The sequence below is a fragment of the Mesoplodon bidens genome (assembly GCF_964165515.1).
Source record: "Mesoplodon bidens genome assembly, chromosome: 1".
NCBI classification, from domain to species: domain Eukaryota; kingdom Metazoa; phylum Chordata; class Mammalia; order Artiodactyla; family Ziphiidae; genus Mesoplodon; species Mesoplodon bidens.
In genome coordinates, this window is record NC_138176.1 from 171,054,961 (window position 1) to 171,074,876 (window position 19,916).

Consider the following 19,916-nt stretch of genomic DNA (forward strand, 5'->3'; position numbering starts at 1 on the left):
GTCCATCTGTGATGCTACCAGGAAGAGGCCCTTGTTGATGGCTGTGGGAACACAGAGTGCTGTATTAGTAATCAGGTCCACGCAAAGAGGGGATGAGCGATGATGTCATTTCCCCAAGTACAAGAGCTGACCCAGAGTGGCCCTGCCCAGAGCCCGCATCTCTAAGGCCATGAAAGAATAGCTGTGAGCCGAAGCTGGGCTGAGGCTGCAGAACTGCCTCCAGCCCCTCCCACCCGTGGGGCTCTGAGCCCCCGCAGGATGTCAGAGAGGCTGAGGCCAGAAGCCCAAGGCTGGGTGTGCCTGGCTTGTAACATCAGTGGATTGAAGAACCTCACTGCCTTGGCTTCTTGGCATTGTGGAGTGATTGAGCTCAGGTCCGCCTTTCAGCACGTCCACCTCAATCCAGCTCTCCTGACTTCCTAGAAGCCTCCTCAGACTTGAAGTAGTTCCTGGAATGTAGCAGACCCAAGCTTGAGTCCCAGTTGTGTGTAAGAGCCACGTGACCTTGGATGAGTCACCTAACCTTGGGCACAACAGTGTCCCAAACTAGGAGATGGGGCTAATAGTGCCCTCTCACAAGGCTGTGCTGACATTAGAGACTGTCACTGTGCTTGGTTCAAGACTGGGTCACAGTGGCTGCCCAGACATTCGGATGTACCTCCTAAGTTGGGATGTACCTCCTTGGGGAACAATAACATGCCCTGCATAGACTGACCCTACCGGCTCCTGGTGGCCCCTTCGCCTGCAGCCATCACCAGGGTCTGGGCCTGAGTTCAGTCTTCTCTGTTCCTTCTCCTGTGCCTCCACATTTTGGACTCCTGGACTGTTGGCCTAATTCATCCAAAGGAATGACTTCCTAATGGTGGAATTATGGACATCAGGGCATCTCCGTAACATGGGAATTTGGGTAAAAGGGACTTCTCTTTTTTTTTTTTTTTTTATACAGCAGGTTCTTATTAGTTACCTATTTTATACATATTAGTGTATACATGTCAAACCCAATCTCCCAATTCATACCACCACCACCCCCACTTTCCCCCCTTGGTGTCCATATGTTTGTTCTCTACATCTGTGTCTCTATTTCTTCCCTGCAAACCAGTTCATCTGTACCATTTTTCTAGATTCCACATATATGTGTTAATATACGTTATTTGTTTTCCTCTTTCTGACTTACTTCACTCTGTATGACAGTCTCTAGGTCCATCCACGTCTCAACAAATGACCCAGTTTCTTTCAAAAGGGCCTTCTTAACACCCTTCCAATCACACCCTATGGGCTACCATGCTTCCCTTCAGGGTAAAACTTTTCCTACACAGAACCCTGGACCTGCTTTGGAACCTGAAGCCTGCTCTTCAACAGGGGGCTTAACCAAAGCAGATGGGACAGCTGTGGTTTTAAGGATAACTCCTGAGCCCAGAGAAGGGAGGAGTGGAGGGATGGATTTTGGGGTCTTCCTGGAGACTGGGATCTGAAATCAATCTGGCAATTAACAGGCAAGGTGTGAAGTGGCTGCTGGATTCCAGGCTCCCCCATACCTCCCAGGCTCGTCTCCTTTCCTGGAGGAGGGCCTCTGCTGCCTCTGTGCTACTTCCGCCCCCTGCCTCGTGGGGTCCTGGCGACAGCTTCTGAGGAGTCCAGCTGGCTATACCTCTTTCAGGGCCTTGTCACCTCTGCAGGGCCACAGGAGGGAGCCCGGCCAACAGGGCTGGACCAGGGAGCAGAAGGACCCTCCCCAGGCCCACAGCACAGCACGGGGGCAGCCTGGGCTCCTGGGCATCACCCTGGCCAGATAATGGGCAGCCTCTAGGGGCCCTTTCCAGACCCACCACCTCTATCTCCACATCTAGGTAGGGAGGAGGATGTAGCAGGGGCTTCCAGGGACCCTGAATTTCCTGAGGGCCAGTACAGTGGGAACAGAGAGCTGTCCTACATACTCCGCCCGCTCTGCTGACCAAGCCTGAGGGACTCTGGCAGTCCGGATGATTTAGCTCAGCATCCCCCTAACCAACCTCCACTCCAGCCCTCCCATACCTGGAGAAGAGAGTGGTTCATGGGAATTGCCTAAAAGAAGAAGGTATGGGATTTCAGAGAAGTGGCGCTGTCCCAGGAGAGCCATGGCACTGCCTTAAGGAAGCTCAGGACAATGGGGGCTTTGTTTTCCCTTTGCCCCTCTCCTGTGCTGTGTGATCTTGGATGATTCTCCTCCCCTCCCTGGGCCTCCAAGCCTGCCAATTCTTAATTAGTTTTCCCTCCTGGCCCCTGCTCCTAGAGTTTAGCCCCCTTCTGGCAGAGGCCAGCGGCAGCAGCCATGGCGCCTTGACCTGGGAAGAGGCAGGAAGGGTGCCTTCCTCTTTTTCGGGGCCCGTAGTTCAGATTGGAGCTCGATTATCCAATTCCTCCTTCCTTACTTCCTCCCTGCTTCCCCCTCCTCCTCTCCCTCCACGTGTCCCACCCAGTGAAGGATAGAATCCTTCTAACACAGCTAACTGTGCCCTCTGCCAGATGGCATACAGGTGGTCAGATTGAATTGCTCCATCTATCTATCCAGCCAGCCACCCTCCCCCCAATCCTCCACACCCATCCATCCATCTATCCATTCAGCACACCCTCTGCCCTTGGGGCCAGACCAGGGTCCAGGCATACCAGAAAGAATCCAACAGAGCCTCTGTCTCCAGGGAGCCACAGGCCAACTGCCCTGGGACAGAGCAGGGTAGGCAAGGCCCCAAGGCACCAGCATCTACTCTTCCCAAAGAGACAAGGGTGAAGGCAACTTAGTCACCCAGGGAGTGACTCGGGCAGCCCCTATACCCACCATTCAAGAGGCCAAGCAGAAGGATCCTTGAAGGTCATTCAGGACAAGCCCCGCACTGGACAGAAGGAAAGTGGCCAAGTGAAGAAGTAGCATGAACGGAGGTCGGGGATAGGAGAAGTATGTCAGTGCATGGTGTCTGAGGGCAGGCAGGGGACACAATGGCCCGGCTATAGAGCCTTGCAAGTACAGGTAGGAGGTGGTCGCCCACGTTGCTGTCACCCGCATTCCATCGCCAGCTCCTCCCTGCCCTGCATGGCATGTAGGAGCCACCCCAGACCCACTGATCTGCATCTCTGCCTTGCTCTCCAGGAGGACCCTCTCTCTGGCCAATTGGCTGGCAGTCGATAGATGCATTCACAACCTCCATTACGTCTCCATTGCCCAAATTTCTTTCCCTCATTTTTCTTGCTAAAAGGCAGTTTTTAAAAATGAGTCCCTGAGCTCAGCCCTTTCCAGCCTCGTTAATTTCGTGCCCCAGCTCATTTGTTCAGGGGACCTACTTTCCCCTCGCCCGCTGCCGCCTTCCTCCCGCCAGCTATATTGGGATCTCTGCTCTGTCCTTGGTAACCTGTGTGCCTCTCAGAGTTCTGTGGGTGTTTTTTTCTGCCAAGGAACTCTGGACTCAAGGAACCACAGAGGTCATCCAACTCCCTCCTCATGCCCCAAACTGGAATCCCTTTCCTGCACCCCCTGCCCAAGGTTACCCCATCCCAGTTGCATTCCTCCAGGGACAGGCTGCTAACTGTCCATGAGACAGCCTGTGCCAGTGCAGGACAGCTCTAACTGGGCCCAAGTTCTTCCTGAAACGTGGAATGGACCTGACACTCCTTGACGTTCCTCTAATTCCTTTTGGGTGTTTTGTCTGAGTCAAGTTTCCCAGATGATACCATCAGCCCCCAAGAGCAGAGATCATGTCATGAATTTCTTGGGTGTCCCTTGGACCACAGATTCTTTGGGTACCTCAGATGAGCAAGAAGTATGACAAAGCAGCATCCTTTGCTTGCATTACTGCCAGTGACAGGACTCTCACAGCTGTCCCTGTGCCCCCAGCAGCCAATGAGGGACACTGCCGACCTAGAGACTTCCACATTTGAGCTGAAAATTGCCTCTTGACTCTCCGCAGCTCTGGAGCTAGCTCTGCCTTCAGGAGTTACCCTGGGCAGGTAGAATTCCTCTTGCCTGAAGGGACAGACTTTCAGACATTTGAGAGCAATGATCATGTTCCCCTCCAACTCCAGAATTCCTTCAGTCATCCTGCCCCCAGCTCGGTGTTTGTGGCCCAGGCACCACCACTCCTCTCCAGGGGACATATGGCAGTTTGTTCATGCCCATCCAAGGAAGAAGTCCTTGGGGCCGTGGTCTGAGCAGAGCGGGGCAGATGTCACCTGTTAATGCAGCATGAGCTTGCCCTAGAGCTTTGGCAGCTGCTGTTTGCACTGTTGGCTCCTGTGCCCCCCTTTCCTCCCCCAGGAGAGCCAGGCACTGAGCAGCAAGCCCACTATCCATCTCAGGGGTGCATAGCAGGCAGGACTCAGGGTCCTCTCTCACCCATAAACCTCCAAAGGAGTCTATGCCTGCTGTCTCCACACCTCACCTTCCCCTCACTCCTCACCTCTGCAGTCAGGCCATGCCCCCACACACACGGAGCTGCTCTGACCAGGGTCACCAGCAGCTTCCCAATTGTCACCCTGGGCCCCTTTACAGCAGCTGACGTTGCTACCCCCCTCATTGCTTTGGGGAGGCACAGCCCTCTTCTAATCCTCCACCAACTCCCAAGCGACCCTTGTCCCTGTCAGCTCCCTCTCCACTCCTTCAGTGCAGATCCTCCCCTGCACCCTCAACCCGCCCTTCTCACCCTGCACTCGCTCTGACTCATTCCGTGGCTGCAGAGGCCCTCTAGGCGGGCCATTCCCCAGCCAACATTTCTAGCATCCCCTGAACTATGAACAGAACTTCCACCACTCTTTGAAACCCTGCTTCTCCTTCAAGATCCCTAGGGCCCTGACTCCCTCTTCCAGGAAGCCTTACGCAATGGCCCCGTCAAGCTGTAATGGTCCTACCCACACCCACCAGATGGCACTGATTGGACCGGGAGTGAACACGTGACAGCCTGGGGCGGATCACGTGGTCTATCACCAAGGGCGGCCCAGTGGGGCGGTAGCCCCAGACAAGGCTCTTTGGGATTTGGATTGAGGCTGTGGCCAGAACTAGAGCACGAGTCTAGAGCAAGACAGCCGAACAGGTAAGCGGGACTGGGAGGTGGGAGAGGGGAGGAAGGTGGAGAGACCACCGCGGGAGAAGCAGCCGGAGCTGCGGGTCCCCGGCTCCCCCGGACCTTCCTCCCAATGGGCCCCTGGATCTATGGCCCCTTGGAGGAGCCTCTGGCCTTTGTGAGTAAAATGTTCTGGTGCCCCAAGCAGGTGAAAGCCCGACCTCCTGCAGGCTCCTACGCAACCTTTGCGTGTCACATTTTTAGTGCATCTTGTAGCCTCTGAGGGGAGATCTGGTTTCCTTCCTGGTTTCTGCGCAACCTTGGACCAGTCACCTCCACTCTCCCACCTTGTTTCCTCCTGCATTTGAAAGAGGCTTAAAGTTTGGGGTCAGGGATGTGGAGCTGAGAGCGCCCAGCCGCTGCCGGGAACCAGGCTGTGAGGGGGGAGCAGGGCCCCCTGGCACCACTGCAGGGCTTGGTCGGAGGGGACAGGGCGCGGGTGCCCTGCTGACCCACCTCCCCACCCTGCTGCTCCCCGAAATCTCTGAGTCCCACCCGTGCTGCAGAGCAAGCCTCTCCAGCAATTCTTCATCCTGACATGTCATCTCTCTTTGTTGCTTCCTCACCTTCCCTGGGAAGGTAGCTCTGGGGACGGGGGTGGGGGTGGATGTGTGTGTGTGCATGAGGGTGTGAAGGCATGGAGGGCTATAAAGGTGAACGGGAGTGTCTGAAGGGGTGGATGTGTGGCTGAAGGGGGTGTGGGTGCATGGAGGTGGGTGTGGGTGGGTGCAGAGTCAGATGTGGAAGCCGTGAGGGAATTTGCATATTGCTCAGTGTGTGTGTGATGAAGAACAAGACTGTGGGTCCACCCTCTGCTAAGCTGAGCAAGAACCAGGCCTGTGATAGGGTGTTCGTGTTAAGAATCAGCCCCTGCATCCCATGAGGTGTCAGAGCTACAGATCCTGCCAGCCGGGCCACACAGCAAATGGCAGGAAGGGAGGACTTGCTCCCACCGCCATGAGGACACCAAGGCTCAGGGAGAGGCAGTGGTTTATGCAAGGTCAGTGGTGAGGTCAACACAGGGTCTGAGCTTCCTGGCTCCTTCTGGGGCCATCTGCTGCCACCCCGCCTCTGCTGAGCGCCAGGCCACACAGAGGGCTGAAGCCCGCTGAGCGCCAGGCCACACGGAGGGCTGAAGCCCAACTATGGTGAGCTTCAGGGCCCCAGCCCAGCCCCACTGAGGACTGACACCTGAATGGCAGCTCCGTTTCTCCGAAGGGGCCGGGGGGCCTCCACACTCTAGGTCTGCCCTCCTGCTGTGAAGAGCAGACTTGAACAGGGGGAGTCTCCCACCTCAGCCCACCCCAGTCTGCACCCCCTCCACCTCCGCCTTGCAGGGAGCAGGCAAGCCGGGGCAGGAGGAAGCAGGCAGGGTGACAGACAGCGGCCAGGGGCCTGGCTGGGGACAGCCTGACAGACAGCTGGGGCAGACAACACCCAGGAAACTGGTGGAGGGCAGGTCCCTCGTCCCTCTGCCCACCTGCCAGAGAAAGAGGAACAGAAAGAGTCTTTCCGGATTTTAGCCCTGAGAGTCCCACATTCTTGGAAATCCCTTAGTCTTGGGCAAACCAAGTTGATAACCCCCCTCTAGCTTCCTGGCAGACTCTTTCAGTGGCTTCCGTGTATGCCGGGGCCAGGCTAGAACCAAAGAGGGTGAGGAAGAGTCTTAGAGACCATCCAGCTTAATCGCCTTGCGCCTCAGCTCATTCTTACAGCCTCTGCTTGAATGCCCCCAGCTCTGGGGAGCTCACCACATCAGGCAGCCTGTTTGTTATGGAGCATCCCTGATGTGCTGGATAAAACAGAGGGGCCTAGAAGGCATTGGCTGGAGAAGACATGACCCAGATGCCCCCTGGGGTGGGGCTGAGCTCAGCCTCAAGGGTCTGAAGGGTGGTGACCTAGGAAGAAGGGGCAGGCATGTGTATTCTCGGTGCTTTGGGGATGGGGTTGAGGCAGGGGAAGGGGAGGGGGAGAAACAGCCACAGAAAGGCACCTGTCGGCCTCCTATCCAAAGAATTTTCTAGCACCCCACCAGACTTCAGCTGCCAGCCTGTCACACTCTCGTCTGAGCCCTAGACCGAGACAGCCCTCTCCCTCCTGCCTTGCATTCCTGGTCTCCTCCAGGCTGCCATAAACCTGTCTTGTAGAAATCGATGGAAGGCCTGCCCACAAAAGACTTCTTGGGCCTCCTCTCCGGTCGCATGTGGGTCCTGGAGAAAGCGGGAGGGGGCAAGATGCTGGCACTCAGCTGCTCCGTAAATCTATCGAAGATATTTTTTTTTTATCACTTCCCGACATTCCTCTGTAAAAGCCACTCAGCTGCGTTTACAAATTATAGAATTCATTTGATGTCAGGGACCTGGCTAACAGCCTGAGGAAATCCAGCAGGAGCAGATGGGGGCCCTCCCAGTGCTGCTCCTGTCTGGCTGTGCAACCCTTGGCGACTGAGTCACCGTGTTTTAGCCTCTGCCTCTCTGTAAAATGGGGATGCAGAGGGCTGTGAGGATTAGTGAGATCACAGACCCACATGCCCAGCTCAAGGCCTGGCAAGAGTGAGCCCTCAGTAAAGAATGGTGGTGAAGACGTGCATTTGAGCCTGTTTGGAGCCAAGGGTTGGGAAAGGGCAACGGGTGCAGAGCCCAAGGCCTGGGCTTCCCTGCCCCCAACCTGTACCTGCCTGCCAGGCAGGCCCTCCTATATCTCAGGGCACCCTCTGGAAGCAACAGGTCTTATGCTTACAGAGGGATTGTCATCTTCCTCCCCACCCTTCCCCTCCACCTCTTCTTCCTCCTCTTGTCACACTGCAAGCTTTAGGTCCTCTCCCCTGTAGAATCGTTGAGCCTTCCCACATCAAGACTGTTCTAGCCCTTAGAAGTTCAAACCCTGCATGAACTGATTTGTTGAGGTTTCCTGGATCCTAGGTTAAGAAGGATTCTGAGGCTGCTTCCAGTTGATGAGTGATGTCTGCCTTGCCCCTTGGAGAGTGTGGGGTAGCCCCGAGAATGGCTTCATGCCTTGCCATCCTTTCAAGTTCCAACCACCTTATCCTGTAGATGAAGAAGCTGACATTCCAGAAGGGGAAGACTTAGGACTGGGGAGTTGAGAAAGGGGGGCGTACTATTTCTTAAGCACCTGCTGTGTGCTACACGCCAGCCTCTATGTCCATACACCACCACACTGGACCCTCCCAGCAACCCCAGCCATTTGACAAAAGCCCTGAGGTTACAGCAGTCGCCCAGCAAGCTGGTGGTGTCACGGCTTCCAGGAGCCATCATACCGGATCCCAGGGTCTCAAAGAGACAACCAAGATCGGATCCTCGGAGCAGAGAGGGCTGGAGGTGCGGGGTGCGGGTGGAATGGTGCAGCACCAGGCTTCAGGAGCTCACAGTGAGGGGATGAATCATCTCGGGGTGGAAGCTTCCTCTGTCAGGAGTCTCTTCTCTATCATTTGAGAGGTGAAACAGAGTAAATTCTTGGTAGTGCTGGAAACAACAATCGTCCTCTGATTTGAGCAATGCTGGGAACTTTTCTGCAAGCTTTCACATCTGTGACATAGTTCAAGCTCCTGGCAGGCCCTGGAAAGGCGGACCATGGTGGCTCAGCCTGTCCCATTTCATAAAGGCAGAAAGGCACCTCAGGGAGGTGATCTGACCCCACATCCGTAGCTCCAGGCCTAGCACATGGTGCCATTGGCCTCCTCCCTCTGGCTGGGAAAGCTGGGACCAGGAATTTCCAGGGACATTTTCCCACGCTTCTTAGCTTAGCTTCTGCAGCAAGGGAGTCACTGTCTCGCCCCCTTTCCTCTCTCCTCCTCCTCATCCTCTTTTATCCTGAACTACTCTGTGCGGGCACTGTACCAGCGGCATTACACACACAGCATCTCACTTCATCCCACAAGAGCCACGTGGGGTGGTGGTGGTATGCTCTCATTAGCCCCACTGTACAGATGAGGAAACGGAGGCCCAGAGCACTTGAGGCTTCAACGCCAAGACTGTGACTGCAAAAGTTTGCTCTTCCATCTACAAGCCTCTGCTGGCTTCAGCTTTCCTGCCCCCCACCCACCCCATATCAAGTGAATTCTGGCCAAATTTTGGCACAGAAACACCCACGGGGAAAAGAAAGTCCTTGCTCAGTTTCCTCAGCTGAAAATGGGCGTGATGATAAAAACACCTCCCTCCTTGGGTCATTGAACAAAATGAGATCAGGGATATGAAACCAAACCTGACACAAATAAGCAGCTTTATTACTGTATCGGCCTTGCTGCCACTGCTTCTGCTGTGTTGATATAACACAAGACGACAAAAAGGTCTTGAGAACCTCAACCGTGCTGTATCCAAGGCAGGGACCAAGGGGGCTGGGCTGCTACCAAGAGGATTTGGGAGAATCAGGGCTCAGGAACCGCAGAAAGATAAAGGACTGTTGAGTTTTTCCATTTTTAGGCAGGATTTTGTGGGAGTGAAGCATGGGAGGGTGGCTCGGGGCTGGGACCAGACCAGGGCTGGATTCCAAGCATCTCCGGGCGGTCCCAAGTGGCCCTGTCTCTGAGCTGTGACCAGACCAGCACCCCCAGGACCCCGTCTCCCTGCACTGTCATCCCCTCGGTTTGTGAACCCAGCCAGTCCTCAGGCTTCTATCAAGCACCTTTGCAGCACCTCCTGAGCAGGAGTGGCGCAGGGAAAGGCCTGCAGCAGAGCAAATGACCAGGTCTGGTCCCAGCTGGGCTGGGTTTCAGGCCAGTTCCCTCACTTCCCGGCAAGGACCCAGCACACAGTGCACCCGCCATAAAGATTCTGATGCATGCATGCATGCGTGAATGGGTGAATGAGCGAATGAAGCACCCTGGCCTCTCTGTTCCTTCATCTATAAAATGGGGCAGTAACAACTATGCCACAAGGTTGTTGTAAAGTCCAGAAACGAAACACATATAACACTCCCCACAGAGGGCTAGCTGAGTGCCCGATAATAAGCAGAAGCTATTGTTATAAGGAGAGACCTTTGCCCTCCCAGAGATTACGAGCTAATTGCCTCTCCATGGTCAGCCTTCACCCCCAACTTTTGAATGAACCACAGGTCAGCCCAGAGCCCCTGAAACTCAGTCACTGTCTAATAAAATCCAGGGGCTTTGTGCTCATACACCACACACACACACACACACACACACACACACACACACACACACACACACACACACACACACACACACACACACACACACACACACACACACACACACACACACACACACACACACACACACACACACACACACACACACACACACACACACACACACACACACACACACACACACACACACACACACACACACACACACACACACACACACACACACACACACACACACACACACACACACACACACACACACACACACCCCCCCCCCCCCCCCCCCCCCCTACCTACCTACCTACCTACCTATTGGGAGCTGATGTTACAGAAAATCAGGATGGCCCGGATTTGAAAAATTCTGCATACATTTCTGACTTTCGTTTCAGAAAATGAAGGCATCATGCGTGACACTAATCAGTATAAATATAAATGTCCACCAGCCTGGCCAGCCTTCACTGTGAAGGAGGTCACAGTGGTGGCAGCCCCCGGAGCGTGCCAGCTCACCATCTCCACCTGCAGCCCCACCTCACCCCAGGAAGAGCTGGGGAGGCTGGGAAGGGAAGGAGGCTCTCCCGCGTGCTCATGCCCTGGCCACACTTGTGGCCCCACGAGAAAGGAGCTGGTGTGTCAGATCTGATCCCTTCCTGGGGCCAGCCTGGCTGGTTCTCAGCATCACAGCAACCTCTGTGTTCTGGGCAGACGTGGACTAGGGATGCTTCTGTCCCCAGGTCTGGGCCGTGCTGCATCACCAGGGACGCGAAGCAACCCCTCTTGGGAACTCTATGTCTCCAAATCCCTTCAGGGAACCCGCACCCTTCCCTCAACGCGTCTTCTCCTTTGGCAAACTTTCATCATGGGTCTGCCCTGTGCCAGGCAAAGGGGCCCAGGAGCAAACCGATTGCTTCAGTCCTGCCCTGTGAGGCCAACAGCCCCAAAAGGGAGCCTGCCCCACCAGGTCCCTGCCCAAATCAACTCCAGGCCTCTGGGGGCGTGCACAGCACGCAGTGGGGGTAAACCCGGACTCATCTGGGTGATCTGTGGCATGAGATGGGTGGATGACCCCAGGAGACATGGGGGTGGAGATGTGCAGAAACAGCCTGTGCAAAGGCCTGGAGGTGGAAGAGTATGGAAGGAAAGTCATGTGCTAGGGGCAGGGGCGGCATCCCACCCTAGGTTCCCAGCTCCCCGGGTCCCCTCACCCCGTCCCTGTCCACCACGTCCACACATGGAATTTCTTCTTCACACGTACACCCCCCTTGCAGATCAACTCCTGCCACCGGTGCCTGGGGCTGCTCCCAGGCCAGCATGCAGCAGGTGTGGTGTGATTTCGAGTCCCGGTTTAGACCTACCTGGAAGCTCCACGTGAGACTTCCTGGGCTCCCACCTGCCCCCACGCACACAAAAGCCACAGGCCAAGGGAGCCTGCCATCCCTGCCAGCACCTGTGACTCCAAGCAACTTTGCACAAACTGTGGCATCTCCAAAGCCATGACACTTGTGGTGTGACTAGCAACTCACTGAACTTGGCCGTGGACAAGGGCTATGATGGGAAGAGTCTGTCGAGAGCTGAGTCTCAGCACCTCATAGTTCACCCCCAAAGGAGATGAGACAGGCACTTGAGGCCTAGGAGTTAGAGCCTGGGGGCCAGGGCAAGGCAGGTTATGCTCCAGGCCCAAGCTCTTTGCAGCCTGACCTGAGGCCCCATCGCCACATCCTCCAGGAAGGCCGCCCTCTTCTCTCCATGCCCCTGGTTGCCCTTATCCCACATTAGAGGCTGAACCAAGGACTTCATTCATCCTCAAGGGCCTGGGAACCTGGACTGAGACCACTCTGCCCCAAGGAAGCTGGCCCAGGGAGAGTCACGGTGAGCAATTCAAGATGAGTCCAGGGCCACTACCTCCAGTAACAATCCTGCCTCTCACTGGAAAAGAAAGCCTTGCTTCTCTGGTTTGAGAGACAGAGACAGAGAAAGATAGGGAAGAGGGGACCTGGAGGCAAAGAGACGAAGAGAGAAATAAATGTAGTATCATCACTCACTACTTGTCTGTATCCCTAAAAGGCCTCTCATCCATCTTGCCCTGCAGAGCACCCAGAAGAGACAGTGACCCACTGCAGGGCCAGTGAATGTTAAATGAAGGAAGGAGAAAAGTGACCAAGCAAAGGATGAAGAGTAAGAGGAAAAGGTAAGCCGCAGGTCGAGAGAGCAGCTCAGTCAGTCTCTCTGTCCCTTGCTTTCCTTTGTATTTTGTTGTTGAGGGTAGCGGGCGATGTGTGACAGGCCTGGCCTTTCTAACCCAGGACGTCAGGCGTCCCTGGTGAAAGGGGAAGTCCGATGCTGAGTTCCTTTCTCTCCTACTTCCCACCCACCCAGGCTACCCCAGCACTCACAACCCCAGCCAAAACTCCGCCCAGCCAGGGGGCCACACCCACTTGCTCCTCTCCCTGGCCTGGACAGCAGAGGGTCCCCAGGCACCAAGGAAGCCAGGGCAGCACGTGGCCCAGTCCTCTGGTGGCTCTACGCCACCGTGTGCCGACAAAAAGAAAGCGTCCACGTGTGCGTATATGACTTATGGCTTTAATCTCCCTGATAGAAGGCCTTTAAAGATTATTTCAGGGAAAAAATAATCCTGGGTAATGAATCACGGCCTTAAGAAGCTGATAAGCAGCAAGGAAGCTGGCGGGGCCTGAGTTCCTGATTTAATTAAAGTCTTACAGATACTCCCTGAAACAAAATCCATTGTAGCCATCAAGGTGATAAAAAGACTGCAGGTTCCTTTAAACTAACTCACCTGCCTCGTGAATCTTCTTCCCAGTGAGGAGGGCTGATGAGGACAGCTCGTCAGGCACTAGGCTGCATCACTGCAGGTGGCCTAGTCTAGGGCCTGCTGGGGACTCCTGGGGGACAGAAGGTGTCTCATGGAGCCCGAGAGCCAGAGCAGATCAGAGACTGGAGGACACAGGGCAACATGCTCAGTCGGGAACAGGACACTGTGTGGCCTTGGGTCACTCACTGCCCCTCTCTGGGACTCAGTTTCCACATCTGACATCGTGGGAGCAGGAGCTGAGGCTGGTCTCCGGGAGGCATCCCTGAGCTGGCCTTCTGAGTCCTGAGCACCCCTGTTCCCCGGGGAGGTGAGGAGAGACAGACGGTGTCTCCACGTGGAAGGCCCCTCCTCTGGACCTGCCCACAGAACGGGCCTCCCTCAGCCCTTGTTTCCCCTTTCCCTTCCCTGATCTTCCTGGCCCCACTCATGCGCACGACTACCCGGTAAAGGTGCAATTGCCAACACTCCGAGCCACCCCAGCCCTCTGAACACCCCAGTCCAGTGAGGGGGCAAGTGGAGTGTATGTGTCCAGCTAGAATGGTGGGCACAGCCCTCAGAGCAGGCAGGAATGGTGGATGCCATCTGGCTCCACCACCAGGCTCTGCAAAGGCTCCAGAGAGAAGCTAGGTGGGCTGGAACTAGAAAGATGGAAATAGAGCCCATGAGAATGTGAGGACAGTGGCTGGTAGTCTCTGTGTCCTCAGAGCCTAGCCAGTCCTCAAGGAGTGACTCAGAGATGTGGGTGGATGTATGGATGGGTGGATGGATGGGTGGACAGATAGATGGAGAAGCATCCAGGGGAAGGTGACTGTGACCTGAAGCTGGGTCTAGCCCACCTTGTGTCAGTTCCCTCTCTGACAGCCCTCAGCCCTGTGCTCAGTGCGGATGTGTGAATGACTGGGCTTGTCCCCCAGGATGGCCGGTGCCACAGGGCCAAGGTTGCCAGACAAATTTGAATTTCAGATTAATGATGAATAATTTTTAGCATAATTATGTCCCAAATAGTGTATTTATTTGCTACATCTGGCAACCCTACACAAGTTGTCCCCTGCTCTCTGTGCCTGGCACAGAGCCGTCCCAGAGAGAGGCTCCCACATGGGCAGTGTGGACAGCGAGTTTCTCATTCATGGCCTCCCCTCTGGGCCCCAAGGCCCCCGAGGCCTCTGTCTGGACTGGAGCTGGTGGGTGGGTAAGGAGAGAAGATTCCACCAAAAAACAGCGGGCTGGGATGAGGCAGCACTGAGCCTGGTCCCCTCAGGGGGAAAGCCCCCCGGCCCAGGCTTGGGGCTGCAGGTGGGGCTCCTGGGAGCTGGCTGCCACCTAGCGGCCAGTGTCAGAATTGCAGGCCATGGTGTCCGGAGAACATGAGGCAGGTCAAGGCCCACGTAAAACGGTCTCTTTCCACAAGGTTAGGATGATTACTCACCTGACAGAAAAGGAAACTGAAGCCCAAGGTCACCCCAAAACCTAAATCCATGTTCAGATCCCAGCGTGGACATAACCTAGTCTCCACCTCCAGGTCCGCCCCTCCCCTATTCGTAGCCACAAAGTGACCCCCAAGGCCTGCCCTGTCATGTCCGTCTCCTGCTCATCAACCTTAAATGGCTCCCAGTGGAATGAAGCAAGCCCTGTCTGTGCTGACATCCAGAGCCCTCTACAACGCAGCCCAAACTTCATTTCCCGGACTTCCTCTCTGCCTTTCCAAACCCTCCCCTGCTCTGCCTACCCCCAGCCCTCCTCTCCCTCCTTCCCCCGCCGGAAGGCCTACGACCTCGAGCTCAGAAGTCATTGTGCCGCCTCCCCTTCAAAGCTGAGGCTGTGTTTTCTGGAGGAAGAGAGGATAGGGAGAGGTGAAGGGAAAGACGAGGTTGGGGGGGAGCTCGGGGAGGCAGCCCGAGGACGGGGGAGTGGGCCCAGAGGTGGGGTGCGTGCTACGAGCCGAGACTGGAGGGTCAGGCAGGGGTAAGACCCTGTTGACCTCACAGGCCTCTGGAGGCGGTCAGGATTTTATCCTGAGGGCCACCAGGAGCCCCTCTTCTGTGGGAACTGGGGGTGAGGGTGGGCAGGCCCACCCTTCAGGACCCTGGACTCCTCCATACAGGATTGCCCACCCATCCCTAACTCTGGCCAAACAGGGGGAATGAGGGGTGAATGAGACACCAGAAACGGAAACGCTAGGTCAGGCTGGTGATATTGGTGCAAAAAGTCCCACCCATAAAGGCAAGGCTCAGACGGCCTGCCTCTCCACGGTCCCCAGGTGCTGCTCTGTCCTGCACAACTGGTGGGTGTAGAGACCCCTGTGCCAGCCCCGGCCAGCCCAGACAACACGGGAGAAGGGCCTTTGTGGTGGCCTTGATAGCAGTGCTGGCCTTCCCAGAGGCAGGGGATGGATTGAAGGATCTCAGCCTGGAGTGGACCCAACTCTCACATGGACCAGAGTGTTTCCAGACCCATCCGTCCTAGGAAGTGATCTGGGGTTGCCAGGAGGGCACCCAGTGAGTGAGGGAGCAGTTTTCAAGGGGGCCATGTGAGGCAAGGCTTCCTGGAAGAGGGGATGAGGAGAGAGTCTTGCACGTAGCGGGAGTGGCAGAAGCAAGGCTGGAGTGGGTTCAGGAATCGCAAGTTGCAGGTGGACAGGGGTGGCATCTGCCTGGCGTGCACAGCACCCACCCTCAGGAGGGGCGCAGGAACTAGGTACTAAAGGACGGATGGAATGAGTGGATTTGATTGGAGGAAGGTGGGAAGGACAGATGTGCCCAATGGGGAAGATGGCTGAGGGGTGTCCCTAACTCAGGGTATGGGTAGCACTTTGAGGTCAGCACTGGCCTTCTCAGTGGTATCGGGGACAATGATGCTGCTGTTGCTGTATCTGGCCAGCACGATGTGGTGGCACCCACAGGGCACACATGCTGGAGGGAATTGTCTCCCAGCAGGCCCAGCAGAGCCCCAAGAAAGCAGGCCCTCAGTCTGGGGCAGAAGGGAAGTTACCAAGAGAGGGGACACAGTAGCTCCTGCCTCGGTGCCCTGGGGGAGGCCGAGGAAGTTGGACCAAGGGCAGAGGGAGGTCACGTGGACAGGGATTCTGAGAGGTGCCACAGAGTCTAGGAAGAACTGGCATCAAAGCCAGGGGCACCTGGGACTCTGTCCTGACTCTTCTCCTCTCAGAGTCTCAGCTGCCTCATCTGTCAACTGGAGAGATGATCCTCCATCCCCCAAAACCATGGGTGGCCAGGGGTGACGTTGGCTGACACAGAGCTATGCGTGAATGCCAGGCCTCCTTGAGGGTGTGGTTGCTGGTGAGGCTGGGGATGGAGTCAAGTCTTAAATGAGGTCCCCACCTTCCTTCTGCAGGAAGAGTCAGGAAGGGCAGGGAGCCCTCCTCTTGCCTGTCCTCCTCCCCAGAGCCCACAATGGCCCCGTTGTCCCTCACCTGCCCAGCCCAGTCCTGCCTGCCCCACACAGGAGCTGGCTGGGCCTCCCCCTCACCCACGAGCCCAGGAGGAGGCTGGCTCTGATCCTCCTGAGGCCCTTTGAGGTGACTGCTCCCGACGGAGCTCCAAGTTCATTGCTGGCCTCTGGTTGTTCTCATTTATCAGAAAGAAAACTGAGGGCCTCTTTCCCACCACTGAAAAATAGGAGGGCATAGGGACCAGAGCTCTGATCCTTGTCCTTGTCTCCAGGAGAGGAATGAGGACTCCCTCAAGCCCTGCAGATTAGTCTGGAACAAGTCCCCGGGGTAGCCCAGAACCTACAGGTTATGTCAGAATACATGTGTCAGCCCAGGCTAGCCTAGAACTCGCTCACAGCTTAGCCCAGACTCACCTATTAACCCAGAACACACACATTAGCCAGGGTTAGCCCAGAGACACTTGGTAGCCCAGAGTACTTGGGTTGGGTTGGAACACCCGCTAGCCCAGGATAGCCCAGAATCAGGGTCAGTTCAGGACACACACATTAGCCCAGGTTAGTCCATAACATGTAGGTTTCTTGGCACACCCAGGACAGATGAAAACGAACAGAATGGTTCAAAACAATGATTTTCAAAAAAATTTTTAAACCTTCCTTCAAATGAAATCTCACCCAGAACCCAGTGTAAAGAACAGATAAAGTGGAGCTGCGTGTTGGAGGGGGATGGGGCCCAGGCAGTGGTGTGCTGGTAAATGTGCAACTCAGCATCCAGGGAACCACTCTGCCTTGTACCACTTGTCGGTTTCCATGGTGTCAGTACTACCGTCGTGGCCGATTTCAGGGCACCAACCTCTAGGCCCTGACTGTGGAGCTGGAGAGAGATGCTGATAATTGTCTCCGAAGCCAGGTGACCAGCGCCAGCACCGCAGCGGCCCGCTTGGCCTTCCAGACTCCCCATGACCCCGAGGCTCTCCGTTCAGGGACGCCCAGCGCCAAGACACAGAGGTCGCCCCACGTGTGTGGGTTTACTAGGTAGCGTCAGGCTTCTGAAACCTGAGCAGAACTCAGAAAAATGCCTCCTGGCCCCTGGCAAGCATGGGGCAGGTGGGAAGTGGAGTCAGTGGGGAAGTCTGGCCCCTAGAATTTCCCATGTGACGTGGATCAAGTCCTGTCTGCCCTCTGGGTCTCGGTCTCCCCATCCGTACAATAGGACTGTGACCTCTAAGGGGCCCCACCCTGACTCTGACTCTGGAAGTCAGCCGAGCTCGCCTCTGCCACTTCCCACCTCCGCCCCCTCCCCAGGCCTGGCACCTGGCTCTCGGCAGGCAGCGCCCGGGCATTGAGTCACTGTCCCTCAACCCCGAGCACACCTGCCCTCAGCCAGGCAGCATCCGAGGGAGCATGCGGACTGATCACACGAGGCGTGAGTCCTCCTTTGTCAGAGCTGAGTCGTACACGTGGTGCAGGTGGCAGCCCCTCACAGTGCCCGGCCCCATCGATAGGTGATGCTCCAAGGAGCAACAGAAGGGGGCTCTTCACAAGCACCCACAGGATCGGAAGGGCCCAACCTATGCTTTTATATTTTAATTAAAAATTTGTATGATTGGGCTTCCCTGGTGGCGCAGTGGTTGAGAGTCCGCCTGCCGATGCAGGGGACGCGGGTTCGTGCCCCGGTCTGGGAAGATCCCACAGGCCGCGGAGCGGCTGGGCCCGTGAGCCATGGCCGTTGAGGCTGCGCGTCCGGAGCCTGTGCTCCGCAACGGGAGAGGCCACAACAGTGAGAGGCCCACATACCACAAAAAAAAAAAAAAAAAAAAAAAATTTGTATGATTATGAAATGTTTTGAACAATCAAAAAAGGACATTTAGCTACCACCTGGATCTAACGGATATTAGTATCCCGCCAGGTTGCCCCCACCGGGACATGCTTCTGCTGCCTCTGAGCATGCTCAGTGCCCCTCTCCCAGGGCCCCTCCCTTCTCACATGACTGCAGCGGGGCGGGGGTGCCTGACATCTCCCCTCCCAGGTAGAGGCTCCCCGAGGGCAGGAGTGGCTTCTCGGTGCATCTGCATTGTGCTCCTGTCACATGCGCATCTGCCATCTCATCTATCCTTATAACCACGCGGTGAGACACAGGGGATGAAAGATTCATTCTCCCCATTTCACAGAAGAGGAAGCTGAGGCATAGAGGTTAAGAGATTTACCTGAGAGCACATAGCATATTGGCAGCAGGTCAGCACTAGACATAGGTCTGTCCCTGCAACAAATGTTCTCTTCCCCATCATTCCCTTGGCGCCCCCTCCTGTTCCCCTCACCTCAGGGCTTCCAGGAGGGGCTATCATAACCACGCTGTGTCAATAGGTATAAACTGGGACCGTTGCAGGCAAACTGGGCTATGCCTCCATCCTACCTTTGAAAACCTACTACAAGAGTTGATTGAGAACCAGCATCGTGTGAGGTGTAGGGCAGCTGTGACAAAGAAGACACCATCCTGCCCCAGAGGTACACACAGAAGCCAGGTGCCCCTCAGCATACATTTATTGCCTCCAATGGGCTACGTGCTCTGATGCATACAAAACACAGGGGATATTAACTATGGAGCAGGGAGCAAGAAGGGCCAACTTCCTAGAGGAGGTGGAGTTTGATTTAGGTCTTGAAAAGCAAGCCCCAATGAGGTGGAGAAGAGGGGGAGATTCCACATGTCAGAGGGCACCCCACGTTCAAAGGCTCAGTGGTGGCAAGGTGAGGGGTTCTGAGAGGACGGGAAGTGGGTGATGAAGATAGAAAAGCACATTTCCTGTGTATATAACCAATAGATTAATCAAATCCAGAATTTTAAAAGGAACCAAGAAAAAAAATCTCCACATCAAGAAAAAAACAGACAACCCAATAAAAAACATTGGCAAAAGACTTAGTGTACAAAAGACGATCTCTGGCTACCCAATAAGCATGTGGAAAGTTTTCAACCTCATCAATCATTAGGGAAATGCAAATTAAAGCTGCAATTAGATGCCATCATTCTCCCACCAAAATGGCTAAAATTAAAAAGGAATGATAACTCCCAGGGTCGACAAGAATGTGGAGCTACCAGAAGGCTCATACATTGCTGGTGGGAGTGTTAATTGGTTCAACCCCTTGGGAAACTGTTTGGCAGTATTTACTGAAACTAAACACATGCCTGTGTGATGATCTAACTTCCACTCACAGGTATTTACCCAAGAGAAATGAAAGCCAATGACCGCCATGGATGTGTACAAAAATGGTCATCACAGCCAAAAACTGAAAACAACTCTAATGTCCATCTACTGGAGAGTGGAGAAATAATTGATGACATGCCCATTCAGTGAAATACTACACAGCAATGACAAAGAACTAATTCCTGATAACAGGCAACTGTGTGCCTGGATCTCACAGACGGTGCTGAATGAAAGGCAGACAGAATGACTGTATGCTATGTGCTTCCATTTAAA

At 55.3% G+C, this 19,916-nt stretch overlaps 1 protein-coding gene across 1 annotated transcript in view; it reads left to right on the forward strand.

Annotated features, from left to right (window-relative positions):
- The first annotated feature begins 4,238 nt into the window (after positions 1–4,238).
- Positions 4,239–19,916, forward strand: part of PCBD1 (pterin-4 alpha-carbinolamine dehydratase 1) — a 48,714-nt gene continuing 33,036 nt past the window's right edge. Inside the window, exon 1 of the mRNA XM_081236261.1 lies at positions 4,239–4,243. The gene's annotated coding sequence lies outside the window, so the exon portion shown is untranslated. The remainder of the gene's footprint in view (positions 4,244–19,916) is intronic.